The following is a 17,749-nucleotide window of genomic DNA, read 5'->3' as shown; positions in this document are numbered from 1 at the left end:
TTTAACTGTATTAAATAAAGACCTAAGTGGTGCTGTAAATGTCGGGGGCACATTTGCAAGTGAAGCATTTTTAACTGGCGGCTTTCCACAGTTACAGCAACACCGACAGCATAACAATGTGCTGCCGTCAAAACGAAATGCACGTTCCACTGTGGGGGATCCTGATTCCTGGTATGTGACCTTGTGGTTGACATGGAACCACAAAACTAGTGATCCCTTTCCATCCCTCTGCAATTTTCCATCCAGCTCCATTTGTTTTTCATTTGGAGAAACAGAACTGTTCACCCTTTTCCTTCTGTGAAAACATGCCATCCCAGAAGGCTTTGCGGGAAGTATCAATCACTGAAACGACTGTATTGTGATTACCTCAACACGACGTATCAGACCTGCACTCCAAAAAGAAAAACAGTAGACAGTGTGGTCATGACAGGCAAGATAACGCTTTGTGTTGTGAAGCCCAAGTAAAGAAAAATCTTATCTTTGACAGGATAGAAAGTCTACGTCTTTGTGCAACCTCAGTATCAGACAAACCAAGAGCATATAGAGTATAGATAGATGAGCAAAGGTAACCTGTCAGAAGATACAGTGCCTTGTAAAACATGAGTCTGTACAATGAGGAAACAGTGGAAACAATATAAGTGTACAATTATTAATCAGCCTGCAAATATTTTTGGAGTAATTTGATTATTGCTGTGATTTATTCTTACTTTTCTTCTTTGTTTGTTTCAAAGGCAAAGCAAATTAAATTATGCTGAGAATTAATGCAAAATAAATAAATAAAAAATAAAAACACTACTTGCAAAGTCATTTGGGGTAAAAAAGTACTTTTGATATCATGCCTTCAAATTTATGCTCTAGTTTAAGTTATTTTAAGTGGCTGAATGATCACATTCTTCTTGATTATACTGACTGCTTTCTTTAAACAGACAACAGGAAAGGTGTTCTCCTGCTTTGAATTACTGCTCTGTCAATACCTTGTGCATGCATAATGAATATAAAGAATTTGTAGAGTAACCAGCCATTTTAGCAATCTACTAGTAGTGGTTTGAGTTGTTAATCTATTGCTTTTGTCTAATTTTGCAGTTGATTCATCAACGGCCCAGAAGTTCCTTTTCAGGTCAAGTGGATTCAATTTCAAGAGAACTACAAAAACTCTTTGAAATTGCCAGTTAGAAAAGGACTTATTGTGTCTATTACCCCTAGAATGACCTTTGACCCTCAGTTCAAAAGCCCAGAACCAGATGACAATCAGATAAAGTTATTAGTGTTTGTATATTTTTGAAGAGCTTTACACATATGCATATGGGAAAACTGTGACTTCTCACCAAACAGGGAGAACAGACAAATAATGTGGATCTGAAACATTTTATCTTGTGTTACCGCAATGAAGAGTGTTATAACTGAAAACATCAAAAACTATACAAAATTTTCAGCACTGAATAACGTGACATGATGCAATTAATGTTAGTGGAATGCCTTGACTCTCTTTTTCTTACATAAACATCCTAATAGCCAAACAATGTGCTTTAACACAGGACTCTACAAGTCCAGTTTCCAGGCTCAAGTAGTGCTTGAGTATTTGTTTTATTGTTCTTTGAGTACCACTTGAATGGGATTTACAGGACCGCTTGATTGAAAATCCTGAACACTATTCTGCATAAGTGAATGTAAATGAACAAGTAAATAAATAAGTATTTATCCAACCTGTGTCTTCATATATATATATATATATATATATACTGATCCACAGCGAAGTTAAAGTGATCCAGGGTCGAACTGCCTCCCATTTACAACATACTTATTACCGAGCACTGCAACACATTCCTTCTCCTAAATCTTTCGACACAAGAAGTAAAAACTAGTGTTCTTTAGGAAGTGGAGAATATGAACTGCAATGGTGAGAATTTCCGTTTTATGTCTCCAATAACTCCCTTGTTTGTTCTTAAATGACTTCTATCCTATTCATTATCATCATAGTAGCAGACTTCCACAAAGAGGTAGCAGCAGGACAAAAGGTTAGGTTTATTTAAACTCAAGGAATACCTTGTTGTTTCCCCGGCTGTTGGCATTTCATATTTATTTTCACATCGTGCAAGAAGGGTTAACTGCTAAGGGAGGACTATTTCCTCTGTTGTAAAAATGATTGTATTTGGTCTGGCATTTGTACAGCTGTGATTTATAAGCAAACTACTGGCTATATAGTCGGCCCCTAACAGCTTAATATGGCATCTAGAATTTTTTCCCTGTCCCCTTGGTCTCTGTAAGTGATATCTTACTAACTAGTTAAACTTGTCTTGATTTTAATGTGGATTGTACTCTGTTAGAAAAAGAATAATGCCTTGCTGCAGATGCAATCCATCTATTTCATGTCTTGTTGTTTTGTCAAGCCAGAAAAATTTCCCAAACTATCACCCAATGTCACTTACGAATTAATATCTTATATTCATCTGCAAAAAGTTGGCCACACAGCTTGAAAAGATAATCCTATGTATTGTACAAAGACTGAGTTTATGAAAAATGTATACAAAAACATGATATAAAATAAAGTAAGAAGACTTTGGACTATTCCATCGACTTCAGGGGCAATCCTCCTGAATTGACAGACTGGTGTGGTACCCTTTTTCAAAAGAGGTACTGCAGTTTAGATTATGACAGATTTTGTTTTGATAACAAGTTCTATGTTTTCCTACATCTCATTTTTTTTAAAGCCAGGCGTAGAGTCACAAAGATGATTTGCTTCAGTAGATGGAACATGCCACTGGATTTTGTATAGTATCAGATTCAAAGTATGCAACTCACAAATCTTTTAAAATATTTCATACCCATGTATCATTTTCCCTTCATTTCAAAATTATTAGCTAATTTGTGCTGTTCTAGCACATGAAGTCCTAGTAAAATTCAACAAAATGTGTGGTTAAAAAATATTCACACGCTAGTAAAGCACTGTATTTGACTGTATGCTTACCAGGAACTCCTGTTTTCAACTCTTGAATCCAAGTTATGTTTGCTCTTAGATATTTTTATTGACTCTTGCTACATTTCTCTCTGTGTCTCTGAGTTTATTTGTGTCCGTCTCCACTGCTCGCCTGCAGAGAGAGACAGACGAAGGTGACGCCTTCAGGAGTCAAGATACTGCAGAGCTAATGGATTTGTCCCAGACGTCTAAGTGACAACTGAACCTCGCCACAAACAGGATGAATAACAAAGGCAACCAGTTCAAACGTGACTCTCTTTCGTCTTCGTTTGGCCCCAGAAGGGATGAGAAAGAAAAAGGGAGCAAACGTCTCACATCTCACCTCATCTACGCCACAGCATCCATCCATCATCTGTGGCAGCCTAAATTCCCATTTTTCCATCCCCTTAAAGCAGCATAGCCATTAATGCAGAGGGGTTTCTTACAGAAAAGACTGTTCTTTGTATCCTCTAAGAAAAAAATACCACTCAAAGTAATCTTGCCTCAATCTATGTTAATGACCTTTTTATAATATTTCAAATAACCATGTGTTTCTTGTTTTCTGACAGTCTTCAAATTGCTGAATCAAGTGCAGATCCAGCTGTACAGGGTGTTGGATTTTCTAAAAACATCCCACCAGACAGACTCAAATGCCAGATTCAAGGCAGATTTGAATTGAGAGTCATCCGCAGTGAGAGAGGAGCGAGCTCACCAAATGACCCCAAAGATTTATTTTTGAAGAATCCTCTGTGTAATTTCACTTATAATACTAAAATAAACTTTAAAGATCTCTAGGCAATAATGGCACACACAAACCCAGCTCTCATGCATTCAGCTGTAAGTTTTGGTAGAAAAGGAAATGTGTTTTTTTTTTTTCATTTACTTGAAACTCTAATTTTGAAAACCCTTCTTTCAGCAGCACTAAGGTGGTAATAACCCCCACCCCAAAATTTGTAGATGCAAATTCAGTGATGTGTAAGCATTTTAGATTTTGACACAAACGTTTATGAATTACTGAGAAGTTAAAAGTAAAAAAAAATCTGTTCAATAACCCCTTACTGAAGCCCTAATCAAACTTCTTACTGTGTTTACATCACACACAACTCTATGCATATTTCCTATTGATTAGATATGCAAATAGGTACTGAAAAAAATTATTCAATCATCAAGGCTGTGACTGACGTCCTGGAAAATGGAATGAATTATATAATAATAGTGTTTTTAAAGATTTGTTGTTTTACATAATTGCAAAGGTGAAATGTATGCAGTAAATTTGTCAAATAAATATGACTTCAGCTGTTGGACCTTGCCACTCTCCTTCAAATTGTCCAAATAAATCCTTGAAATGTAATTGTAATCCATCCTTTGTGATGAAATATTGAAGCACATCTGACCTTTAAGTTCAAAATCAAAACGTGTCAGAGTGTTTAACTGTTGTCTAACATGAATACCAGGGATTAGTTTTCCGTCATTGCTAGATGAATAATGAGTGGCACAAGTGTAATGCATTCCTGTGCAAACATTATTGATTTACTTTTTGGCTCAAATCCATTCATAATTCATATTTAAGCCACAAGCCTGTCCTTGATAGCCCAGAAAATCTCTTTAAGACCCAGGTGGGTAGGCACTTGGGAGACTCACAAGGCTGTTAGCAAAAACTGAAGCGACAGGAAATGAAAAGGGGAGCGAAGTAGCCAATCATCCAACATTCCAGCAAAGGTGTACTAGGCGGTCGTGAGGTCAGAGGTGAGGGCTTTTTGCGTTGCAAGCACAGCTGTGTGCAATGAAGAGAGTACGGAGCTGCCCCAGCATGACCCCCGGAGTCACGGCTTCCACTGGGAGTTACCCATAACACATATGGGCCTGATTCCCACTAGCAGACAGGTATCACGGCAGAACAGAAGGCCCCCTTCTCTCTTGTTTGTTTGTCATATATTAACCTCATCCCAGCTTCATCGTACCCTTCACATCAGAAATGTGATTGACAAGTTAAAATGTCGACCTCACCAGGAGACACTTTTGGAAAAATCTATATATGAAAAACGATGTTTGAAAATGTAACAAATGAATGTAAAATGTCTTAGTTTTATTATTTTATGAGGTGCCTGGGTATTGTGGGATGTAATGTCTTTAACATCACCATTAAATGTACCGAAAACTAGTAAGTCAAGACTGAGGAATTAGTTTTCAGTTTCCTTTTAATATATCCTTTTAGCTCCAAAGGCACAAGCATTAGCAGAATGGAGTCTCTTTGACACCAAAGACTGATAATGTGTGCCGAGAGACCAAATGCATGATGAATTGCTCGGCTCCCATTTTTTAGATGAGATGCCCTCCAGTCCAAGGACCTTTGACCTCCGGTCACCTCTCACATTGGCTGTGTGTGCTTTTTTTGGGAGGGGCTGAACTATGGTGCTTGTTGTCCAGAGTCTTTATTTTTGCCTTGCACGTTGTCTGCATGCCTGAATTTGTAAAAGATTTCAAGATGTTAGTTTTAATTCATTCTCTCTCACCCTCCACCCCGCACTCCCGCCTTCCTCATTAAATACACATTCTTCATTTGGCTTGATGGTAGAGTGCCTGTCCAACTTCTGTCCAGCACAAGGCCCAGGGTTTCAGAAGAGTAATGGGATACACCCACAGAGGAAGCAAGCCTCCATCTGCCAGCACCAGTCAAGCCAGTATCTGTGACTCTTATGGCAGTCCTTCAACACTGCAGTTGATTTGCATTCATTTTAACAAATAAGCGTTTTTGAAGTCTGTATTCAGACATATATGCAAATCCACTGACAGTAGAAGATTAAACATATGCCCGCATTTACACATTTACAAGGGGGAAGAGGGTGCTTCACTGTATTTATGTTTTTTGTGCTGGTGAGTGTGTGCATATGTTTCTCCACCATCCACCTCCTAAACTCCCATCTCTCTGAATGTGGGCAGTGCAAGCCAATTCACTAATAGTCACATCTCTCCCTTTCCTCAGTAACATTACCATAATATATTTTATTTATCAAACAGCCTGACACACATGTCTTCTACCACCACCTGTTAGTGATGCTCTCTCCATGTCACCAAATGCAAACTAGACCTTGGCACCACACATAATTGCGCAACGTGACACATCTTCAAAGCAGATTCAGCAGATGTCTCTCATCTCCCGAGACCTTATCTAAGAGGAATGGATAAATAAGATATAGGTGTACAAATGCAGATGAAGGAGTGGAGGGAGTGCAAGAAGAACAGGGTGAGAAAGACAGACTGGAGCAAGAAAGGCCAAAAGGCAGAGGTGTTGCTTCAGGCCACAATGTGAGAGTGAAAGTAGTGGTGTAAGTAAGACAGTGTGAGAACCAGAAACATATATGAGAAAAAGCTATGAAAAAATAACCATTAAGATGGATTGTAAGTTACTGCAGAAGAAGCACTCTTGGCTGTGTGTCAGGTTCGAGTAATATAATCAATCTTGAATCTGGATAATGAAAAGCTTTGCCTATTTCATCTCAGCTAGTTTAAAGAAACGCCCCTTTTCTTCAGATTGACTTCATGAAAACCTTAGTAGGTGCTCTGTGAATCACAAATGCCTGTTTTGACATCTGTAGTACTGAAACAAATCCAGACTGTCACAAAGCTTTGATGTGATGTGTGTAGATATACCTGCTTACAGCAAAGTTCCAATTACTAACAGCAAGCAAGACCTTCAGATCTCAGATCTCACATATATATATATATATATATATATATATATATATATATATATATATATATATATATATATATATATATATATATATATATATATATATATATATATGTATATAAATATATATGTATAAAGAGTCACAGGTGATCTTTGGTTATTTTAAACAGTGTTCTCAAAGATGGATCTGGTACCTTAATGCCATTACAGGACCAGCGATGCATGGGATCCAACTGCAAAATTCATAATAGTGTCCTGGTAGGGAAGAGGCAAATTAACCTGCATTTAATGTTTTATAATCCAAATTTCTTATGACATTTATCCTATACAATTCAGCTCAAAAATGTCAAATGTAATAATGACTAATAATAAAACAAAAAGCTATGATAACTTGGTTACATTTATTATGCACACCATTAAACACTACTTGTTGAACCTTTAAACTCTCTAGAAGCATTTGGTCTACTTTGGTTGGAGACTACTGACATGATTCATCTTAACTAAATCCATTTCTTTGTTCACTTTTCCTAAATTATCAGATCGTGAGGACAAATCTTGTCAACAACCCTCCTCACGTGACCTCAAAGATCTTCTGTCGCATTTGGTTATGGGCGCTGGCTGTGACATTCCAAAACTTCCACTCTCTTCAGGATAAGTAATTCTTTTGACTTGGATGGATGTTTCAGATTTTCTCATCTGCTGAAAAAGGAAATTCTTCTGACTATATCTGCATCTTTAGCAGCTATAATATTTTTTTGACACTCATTTTACAATTGTGGCTTGGTGGGATTTTTGATAACTTGCTTATAATTGTCTGATTTTTACCTTACAAAAAAGTAGACCTTTAGCAGTGGTATATATACGTTTTAGATCAAGCTTATATGGACTTTAACCATGACTATGCAGCTTTTCGGTTTTTCTCAGTTGTGATTTAAATCAGTCAAACACAAACCTCAGAAATGATTTATAAGGTGGTACAATAACAGCTAAAAGAGGATTTCATTGTTATAAAATTAAGGTAATAGAAGATCAACAATGATTCAAGTCTTATTTTCACTACCATATATGAACGCCAAGTTTTTGTTCTCAATCAATATTATGTTGTTCAAATCTTGAGTTTTACTGTCACATTTCAATGGACCTGAAAATCCCAACTCATCAGCACATCAGCTACAAGGTTTATTCTACACGATTTTGAGAGTGGCTTTCTTTAGACCTTTAAGTCCTAAACAAATTTGCAGTGCCGTAATTCCACCACACTTTGCGCTATCTGAAAAATTTTAACAGTTTCTGAAAGGGGAGACGTTGCAGAAACGTTGCATTATATATTTAGGACATAAATTAATTTAACATGTAGAATGCAATAGGTGTCATGAACTAAATGCTAAATGTGTCCACCTATAGCCTTCCCTTTGTTGTTTTAATGAGATATTAAGGGCCAGCTTATTCCTAGTGGTGCTTCTCTGCAGCGCCTTGGAAGCTTGCTGGGTGTGAGGAAGAGTAAATTAGCAATTATAAGACTGGCTCACAACTTGTGAGCATAGATAGAGTCAGCAAAATCCTGCTGCTTTCCACCATCTCATTAACAAGCAGTCAGGAATATGGAAACAAACTGAGTATCTGAGGGTGTCTGACGTTACTCCTGGTAGGAATCTAATCAATGAAATGCTCATCCTCTGGGTGCTGACGAGGTATTAATGAGCTTCCAATGTGAATGAGAGCCAATTATCAGCCTTCAGGGGGAGGAGAAAGAAAAAAACAAGCAGTGTTGACTTAAAAAAACAAACAGAAAAAACACATTTTTGTCCAGCAAAGATACTTGAAGATTGAGAAAAATGTTTAAAAAATGTGTTAAATTTGTGTAAAGAGAACTGACCTTTCTTCAGGTAGCAATGACAACAGCCAGATATAGGAAACCCCCATTTTCCACAGTGGTTGAAAAGCTGCATAGTCTATGCTTTTTTTCAAAGTATGTACACTTAGAGAAAGCCTTTAAGGCCTCACATAGTTCAAACCAGTTTGGTCACACATAGTCACATACTGACCTACAAGAGACAGTGACGTCAATAAAACCAAGTGGAGGCTAGATAGGGATAAAAGTCTGTGCGAGTCTATGTACTGGGTTTCCCTGCCGCAAGGACAGAGGATGACGTGTATTCATGAGTAACCACCAGCAGGCTGCTTATTCTGTATTATTTCTCTGCCTTCCATTCATATTAAAATGCTAAAGTTAAGTATTGTGAAAGTGTTGTCTTTGGAGGGCACAGATAATTAATTCTCTCTAGACTAAAAGTCCCTGTTCACCCAATGGCCTGATGAGAGGAGATAAAATTAACATTGTTCCTTGATTGTGCTGTAAAATGGCAATATATGCCTGGAAAATATATAATACTCCCCCTTCAATACTGTGAGCACAAGATGGGCTGATGCCTTTTTTCAGCATTCACTATGGAGAAGTTGTAGTTTATCCAAGTGTCAGATAAATTAGTTGCCCCCCATGCAGACAGTGAAAGTTACTTTTAGGACTGCAAAACTCAAGATGCTTCCAGTTTGTGGCTTCTATTTAACTTTTTAATACACACTCTAAGTCTGATGATTATATTTCAAAAATAAATTAACTATTAAGTTGGTAAGACGTTATTGCTTGTTTTAAAAAGTGTAAACAGTAAAGGCGGGCTGCACAGTGGCGCAGTTAGTAGAGCTGTTGCTTTGCAGCAAGAAGATCCTTGGTTCGATTCCCGTCCCGGGGTCTTTCTGCATGGAGTTTGCATGTTCTCCCTGTGCACATCAGGTTAATTGGTCTCTCTAAATTCTCCCTAGGTGTGAGTGTGTGTGTGTGTGAATGGTTGTTTGTCCTGTCTGTCTCTGTGTTGCCCTGCGACAGACTGGCGACCTGTCCAGGGTGAACCCCGGAACGTAGCTGGAGATAGACACCAGCAACCCTCCTGACCCCACTAGAAACAAGGGTGAACAGGAAATGGATGGATGGCTGGATGGAAACAGTAAAGGCAGCAGTCTAGGATTTATCGAAGTCACATTGCTTTAAATAAAAGCATATGATAATGAATATCCTGAGTCATACCAGCTAAAACCATTGTGGCTTTTGACACCCCCCTCTCCCCATTTGATATAAAACCACAGGAACCATTTAGAGCAACAGAGGATGCACTCGAGGCTGGTAGAATGGTCACGCCTGGCCACATGAAAGCATGCCTGCGTGGATGTGACTGCAGTGCCAGTGTTTGTGGGTCCTGGAGAGGAATACTAAACACACAACAATGCCTTAAATGTGCCTGAAAAGGACCGATATGCCAGGGTGATAACACCAAGGGTACCATCTGGCTTTTTTTTTTTGACACTCTTCATAAAACATCTAATTTAAAGCCACAGAGAAGTTCATGTTGGACTTTTCTGGAATGCACTTACAGCAGGAACCAATCTAAGTTTGGGGATGTATATTTTGAAATTCACAGTCAACGTTACTGAGAAATCCCACTACTCATAGCTTCAAAAAACACTAATTATGGAAAATTCATCAGTGTACTTTGTTTCTGGTACTTTACTGGTTTCATTCTCCTAATACACATCTGAAACATGTAAACTTTTCCCATTGAACTCTTTTTTTGCTTGGAGACCAGACCAAAAAAAAAAAAAAAAGAACTGTTAAAAGACCATTTGTAAAACTGTAAAATGTTAAAATGTTTTCACATCAGGGAGACAATTAGAGATTAATTGTATGATAAAACAATGCAGAGTAATTTGCGACGTATTTTGCTGTTTCTCTTCTCTCCAGCTTCCCCTGGATTAAGACTCTCCTCAGTGTTTATCAATTTACAAGTCAAATCACTATCAGTGAAACTTAATTAGACTTGTAGATGCAATGGAACCAAAATATCTCTATATTTCTCTGTTGAATAAATACAGATTGTTAAGTCTAAAATATTTAATCCAGTGTTGTCCAAAGTGGGTCCTCAAGGGCCAGAATTTTGCATGTTGTTAGCAGGTCTCTGCAGAACATTGACATGCTGAGGCAGTAGCTACCACCAGGAAGAGGACTTGTAAAACATGCAAAATACCGGCCCTAAAGGACCAACTTTGAACAGCACTGTTTTAATCAAAGGAACTGTACAAAGTACAGAAATCCATATTCTGTCGAGCTAAATTTGTGTTTCACTTACCTTTTCCAATTCAAACAACTCAATTAACTTTATTTATGTAGTAACCGAGATCAGTCTCGGTCTGAAGACCACTTTTTGATGATCTCCATCTCATCTCGGACTCGACCAGGTTTGTACTCAGTCTTCTCCTGGTCTTAGATAATGAGGATTCTGGATTTCACTTCAAGACCATTCCACACTACAACTGCTGAAATATCCCTAAACTGTGTAAATTGCTTTTGAATATGAGAGTCATGGAAAAATATCATTGCTAATTCTTGCATGGTTGCTGGGAAATGGTGCCTAAAGTTGGGATTTTTGCCAAGAACTGTTGTAATGATGTAATTTTTACTGTCATTGATCCACCCTTATTAGTTGTGTATAAAACACTGGTGAATAAGTAGAGGATTTTTGGCATATCCACTATTTATTCTATCTTAATCTGAATTCTCTGGTGATATTACATATTCATCAGTCTCACATTTTTTCCTCATGATTTCTATGCTTAAATAAAGTACGTTATCCAACAAGGAAATTTCCACTATCCGTATCTCTTGTAGAGCACATCTGCTCTGACACAGAAAACCCAACAAGTGACATCATTCTGCTTTCCTAAGCTATTGGGACCAGACATGGGGAAAGCAGGGGAGACTTGCTTTGAATTCTAAAATGATTTCATCTTTGGTGTGACATGTACAAGTCTTACTATAACTAATTTTACACAGACTAAATCAAAACCTGGTACATTTTAAAAAAATAAAGAAGTTTTCTCAAATATATTAAATTTTAAGTAGTGCTATAGTGACATAGCAGTTGACATTTTAACAAAATACTTCAGTCTAAAATTAAAAAATGTTCATGTGTCACTTTTAACTAACTTTAAAAACAGTAAATTGGCATTTGGAGTTTTAGTAAGCTGCATAGTAATTACTCACAAATCAAAGGCCCTCGGATGGCAGCAGATGTACTGAACAGCTGTGAGGAGTGAATAAACTTCAAATGTAAAGAGTAGGCTGATTTTCAAAGCAGCAATGTTTTCATCTGCTACACAGTTAAATCATAAATTTGGACAAAAAATTTGTTTTTGTTGTCATTTTAAAACACATCAATACGCAGGGTGGACCTTGCTTAGCATTTAGTCTGTTTAATGAAACTCACTAGTCAAACTGGGCTTTGGGTTTTAACTATTAAACTATTAAAACACATAAAGAAAACTCTTACTTTGTTTCTAAAACAGACATCTAGGTTAGATGTCTTCTCATCTAGACATGTATAACTTCAGAGAATTTGGTCATTCATCTTTTGCACTATAGTATCAACATGTGTTTATTGCTATGGTTTCAGCTCATTTTTCTTTTATATTAATAAATTGCTTTATTTTAGTAAATTTAAATGATATTTTTTACTCCTCTGCCTCCCATGTTCTTCCTTGGTGTACTTTATGATCTAAGACAATATTTTTTTTGTCTTTTTTGCTTCATTGGGCTCACTAATTCTATGTATTGAAGCCTATAAATACCTGGAAAGGCTTCAGGTATTGACCATACCTGAAGCCTATCCATTGTTTCCCCAGATTCAAACCTGACTTCGTACACCTGAAAGTGCCAGTCTACAAACCTTTTGAATATGGAACAATTACAATGCCCTGTGCTGCTGCCCAGGAGGCGTAGGGCCATGTTGGCTTTCCAAGAATGTATGCTTTAGTGCCTCTAATGGTGCAAGTATGAGCATCGTCCAGTTTCCTTTTACAAATCCAAATACCTCAAACATGGTTCAAAGACTTGCAATATGAACTTTTGGATGCAAATGTATTTATAAACTTAGTATAAAAAGATTATTTTTTGCAAGCTTCCACATCTGCAATCTTTTAATTACATTAAAACGTGTTATTGTTTTGCGTGCACAATTTAATTATCAGTGTTCATGCTGGAAAAGGAAGCAGACACAATGAACTGTTGCTATCGGTTTTTAAGGTTGACTGCTTGTTTATAACCGGAAATAGTTGGAGTGAGGGTCCAGGATTCTAGCACATGAGTGGGCCTGTACAATTACTGAAAGGAAGTGCAAGTTCCCTTCATCTGGGGAAAGAGCGTGTAGTTTTATGCAATGCCTAGCTATTTTACCTTATTATCTTAATTATAACTGCACCAAACTGATTAAGATATGATAAAGAAATTCATGGCTTTATTATAAGTAATAGCACTATAATCGACAAGAGCAAATGTCGATTTGGCTTTATTCTTGCCTGGTGTACTGTGGGCGATAAATTACTTGTAAGCAAATGCTCCTGTTTAGGCGACTGCTTGCTCTGAGGAGGAAGTTGCTTATTGCCTTGACATTTGTATGTGCCTTTCTGTTTGAACAAAGGTCAGGGTCACCACCTCTCTGTGCATTTTTGTTTAACCACCTCAGTTCCATAAATGAATAGGATTGGAGAAGCCGATAAAAATGCTTGACATGACAGAGTAATGAATGAAAGTCTGAATGTGACCTCTGGGACGTGGGGTCATAAACACTTTATGCTGTCTACATGCAAGAGTAAAAGCTGGAAGGAGAGCACAGGAGGTTAGAGCAAAAATATTTTCTCCTCGCTTGGGAATAAAACAAGTCTAATGTGGTACATTGTGTTGAAATGTGTGCACTTGACAACTAAACTAAATCAGATCTCTCAAGTTACTTATCCATTTTCAAATTTCAGCAACATCTGATCCTTTGAAGGATCTTAGTTGATCCAGTGCAATTCTGAGGCTTGATCTACGCTGTTTATTTTTGTAAGGATGTACAGGCCTGTGGCATCCCTGAAGTGAAAAAGTAAAAACAAAAGTTGTAGCATTTTTTTTTGGCTTGATGAATTTACTATGTAGTCAGAAGAGACGTCTCCCTTAAACGTGGATAGTGGGTTTTCCAGAAAAAGTGAAGTGGATAAATGGGTCTAACCCACATGTAATGAGAAAGTAGATTACTCATGCATATAGGCATGAGTCACAGCCTGCTACAAAGTCTCTGTAGCCTTGGACTGAGGATAGTGCAGTTGGTGTACTCTTCTGTCCAAGAATAAGTGCAAAACCAAAGCTGAGATAAGCCCAACACTGGGGAAGAAAGATAAGACCCGACGCTGTCCCTCTGCAGAAGACAAATGTGAAGTCCAAGCTCTAAAGTTTAACGGTATCCAGCCAGATTCAGCTCTGAAACCACTTCCCATCTTCCTTCCTTACCAATTTCAAGAAAAAAACAGCATATTTTTCATAATATGGAATATTATTCTAAAAAGGCATTTCCGTACTACAAAATAAAAGCAGTGACCAGAAGATATATTCATACCTCTTTGTCTTTTAGAAATAAAATAAAATTGAACCATGCAGGAATCCCTGGGAAACCAAATCAAGCAAGTTGAAAAGAATAACTTATAATGAGAAAAAGGGCTTCCACTAAAGATGTCTGCTCATGCATTAAATTGCAAACCTGAACCTTAAAAACTCCCACACAAAAATGTCTTAATACTTTAGATTATGCCAGTCAAAAACTCTGAAGAAGATAATGACTTCTTAATCCTTACAAGGACAGTTTTTCTGCAGACTTTTAAGACCGGTACCATTAGAACAGAATTTAACTGGAGTTCTTGTGGCGTATTTCTTATAGTGCATTCCAAAAATATTGGATTTATTTGGAATATGTAAAACCCAGCAGTTTTGTTTTCCACAATAAAGCTGAATTCTGTTTGTTGATGATGCTATTGTTGCTTCTCCCCACATGTATGTATGAGGAAGAGGCTGGATTTCAAGGGACTTCCCATTAAAGATCTACATAAATGGCATAACACGCTACAAGCTTTCTTCACACTTCTACAACAATATAGAGAGATTGTAAATGACTTGGAGATGTTTTGCCCATGTTTTTCATTCTTCCTGCTATTGCAGCTCACTAAGGTTTTTCCAAAAACATGAAACAATGAAAAAGTGTCAAGAGCAATGACAACATTTTCTGAGTAATGTAAATTGAAACACAAGCATGTAAGCTCAGACACATAGATAGATGTCCAGTGTTTTCTTAATATGTAAATCATATCAAATAACTACATGCAAATTTAGTCAAGTAATCCAAGATTTTTGGGGAAACCACATAAAGAATACTACAGTAAAACAAGTCAAATCTCACCATTTATACACATATAGCATGTCATGTGACAAAATGGCACACATCATTGGATTTCAGTAGCAATTTTATCCAAAGTGGTGGGACTTGAAAATAGAACTGCTCCAAAAAATCTTGTTTGGGTGTTTTGTCGTTGGTGGTTGCCAGAGGGTAATGGGGTGGGTTCTCTTGTTAGGTGCTCTTAGACCGTGATGTAGCCACCTGTGGTTTGACTCCTGTCCTGTGGACTTTGCAAGTCTTTTCCCTTCTTTCTCTATTCATCTTCCTGTCTGACATGGCCACATTTCCTAGTGCCATCAAATCTTAAAACAACACAGAGCTGATTAACAGCTAACGTTTTATTAGGGATGTAGTGGATGGAATTCTTGACAGTATATCAACGGGAAAACAAAGAGACAACACAGAGAGGACATGCACTGGGAGGACATAGAAATGATTAAATCATACATCTCTCTAGTCCAGTGGTGGGCAATACTCGTCCTGGAGGGCCGGACTCCTGCAAATTTTAGATGAATCTCTACTTCAACACACCTGAGTCAAATAATGAGATCATTAGCAGGACTCTGGAGAACCTGACTGCACATTGGAGGTGAGTCAGCTATTGGATTCAGGTGTGTTGGATCAGGGAGACATCTAACAGTTGCAGGACACGGCCCCCGAGGACCAGGATTGCCCACCCCTGCTCTAGTCCAACTACAGTATAGTTTTTTTATGTGCAGCAAAGAAAAAGGATTAGCCATGGAGCTTAGTTGTTGAGGTCCTATGCAATACATAGTGCAATTCTGCACTATGTATCTGACTTTTGTCATCTATATAAAGAAAGCCACCTGTCAGAAGAGCGATTTTTAATGTCGCTCTCAAAATAATGACCCTTGGCTGAAAAGTCATGGTTCTTCAGATAAGGAACTAATAAGGAAGAAGTAATCAAAGATTGGCAGTGATGAAGTACATGACATTTGAAGGAGCAGGTTTTAGGTGAACGTGTACACATTCATAAGGCTCCAGACAAAAGGAAGCTCTTTTAGCGTGGAAGAGCAGTGTCATCCATCCAAGTATTGATTTGATTCAGTCACAGTTGCCCTTTTAAATGGAAGCTGTCACCTGTCATTTCCTGCTATTGTGATAATGAGGACCTTAAAACAAAAGGGAGAAGCAAGTCATTTGATGAAAAATGTGCTCTATTTCATTTGAAGTAGACTCTGATGGAAGTCTGTTTATTATAAAGTCAGCAGATGACAGTTGAATCCCAATATTTATTTACACTTCATAATAAATGGATAGTGCACCCCCCCCAGATATATATATTGGTTGCAACATTATATGTATACATAGACTATTTTTTATATCCATCTCCTGACTTATACTTCTTCAGAATCAGATATGGCTTTTACAAAGACAAAAATTAATAAAGTTGACAAATCTAAACAGTTTTCTATCCTACTTCCAAAATATGCAATTCATTCAATCATTCAATTGACGTTTTTGCGATGAGTAAAGCTGGGTACCTTTTGAATAATCTCAAAGATATATAAATAAATCTTGAACTGTGCTTTTTGAGTCTGTGTTGGGGTGGTTCTCCTGTAGTACAAAGGTCCAGTCTGTTACCAGCAACAGGTCTGACCACAGCACTGGAGCCAAGTTTAACAGCAAAACCTGAGTAAACACAGTGCTCTTATCGCGAAGATATCTGCTGACTAGACGTGTGCTGTGACACAGTCCTTCAAACAAAACTGCAACATATTTAAACATTTACTGCCAGTGGAGAAAAAAAGGAGAGGCTGTAAGCCAAATGTTGCAATAGCTCTTTCATGCCAGAATAGTTTTAGGGCGCCAGAAACTAAATTAGTTTACAAGTTGATGCCTTAGAAAAACACTAATGGAAACATAATCAAAAACACAGGGGCTAACCCATCATGTTGGTGAAGCCATGTGTATAAATCTTAAATGTGCAGATAAGGAGAACTCCAAAAGGCTGTGTTAAAGAAAAATAACCATCACATTTCTGAGAGCCAGTTTGTAATTTAGGCCGTCATTAAAAAAGACCCCTGGCTCAATCGTCAGAGGCGCTCTATTGTGCTTTTCCTTTTGTGGAGATAAAGGAATTTATCCAAGTATTTGTCTAGGTTCACACCATCTAATTTAAGGCTTTAGGCAGGTGTTTTATAAAGTCAGCACATGTTTTGTGTGTGGAGTCTTTTCTGCAGTCTGAAATCACAGGAAGCAACAGATTAAAGGGACCTAACTGTCGTGGGACAATTAAACAGGTGGCATTTTCACACACATGTTTTGTGGAAACCTATTTAAAATCTGGCAAACACAAACACAACAACACAAAAAAATCTTACCTGTACATGAAGTCCTTAGAATAAGTCTGGACAATATGAAGACATCATCCTCAGTAAAAAGTATTTAAAACTAAATTTTTCAGATTTTAAACTTAACAGTATTTATTTGTGTTAACTTTAGATTAATATCTGAACATTAAGTTGTTTACTTTTACTTCCTTTATTGATGCTAATGTGAACATTATAAATGCAAGTCAACTTTAAATGTAGAGCCTATTGGGTTTTTCTATATTTACAGTAAATCCATAAATATTCTAACTATGAGCTTCCGTCCCCATTCTCTGGACACACTGTTGAGCACAGAGAAACTCAAAACATCTGTATTCCAAATTGGCTAAAGACTTCAACTAAGCAGAGCTACTTTAGACATTTTCATGAAGACTTTCAGGTTTTAGTGACTTGAAGTAATTTGCTGTCATAAATGGGATGTTTTCATATTTAAAACTCA

At 37.4% G+C, this 17,749-nt stretch overlaps 1 long non-coding RNA gene across 2 annotated transcripts in view; it reads left to right on the top strand.

The window, feature by feature from the left end:
• LOC122838453 overlaps positions 1 to 4,304 on the top strand; it is a 106,087-nt gene extending 101,783 nt beyond the window's left edge. For both annotated transcript variants that reach the window (XR_006371895.1, XR_006371896.1), the window contains one exon: positions 3,093 to 4,304. This is a non-coding gene — a long non-coding RNA (uncharacterized LOC122838453). The remainder of the gene's footprint in view (positions 1 to 3,092) is intronic.
• Positions 4,305 to 17,749: the final 13,445 nt, after the last annotated feature.

This window comes from Gambusia affinis, linkage group LG10 (genome assembly GCF_019740435.1).
Source record: "Gambusia affinis linkage group LG10, SWU_Gaff_1.0, whole genome shotgun sequence".
In the NCBI taxonomy this organism is placed as follows: Eukaryota; Metazoa; Chordata; class Actinopteri; order Cyprinodontiformes; family Poeciliidae; genus Gambusia; species Gambusia affinis.
The sequence above is the reverse complement of the archived record's forward strand: the minus strand, read 5'-3'. Positions and strand labels throughout refer to the sequence as shown.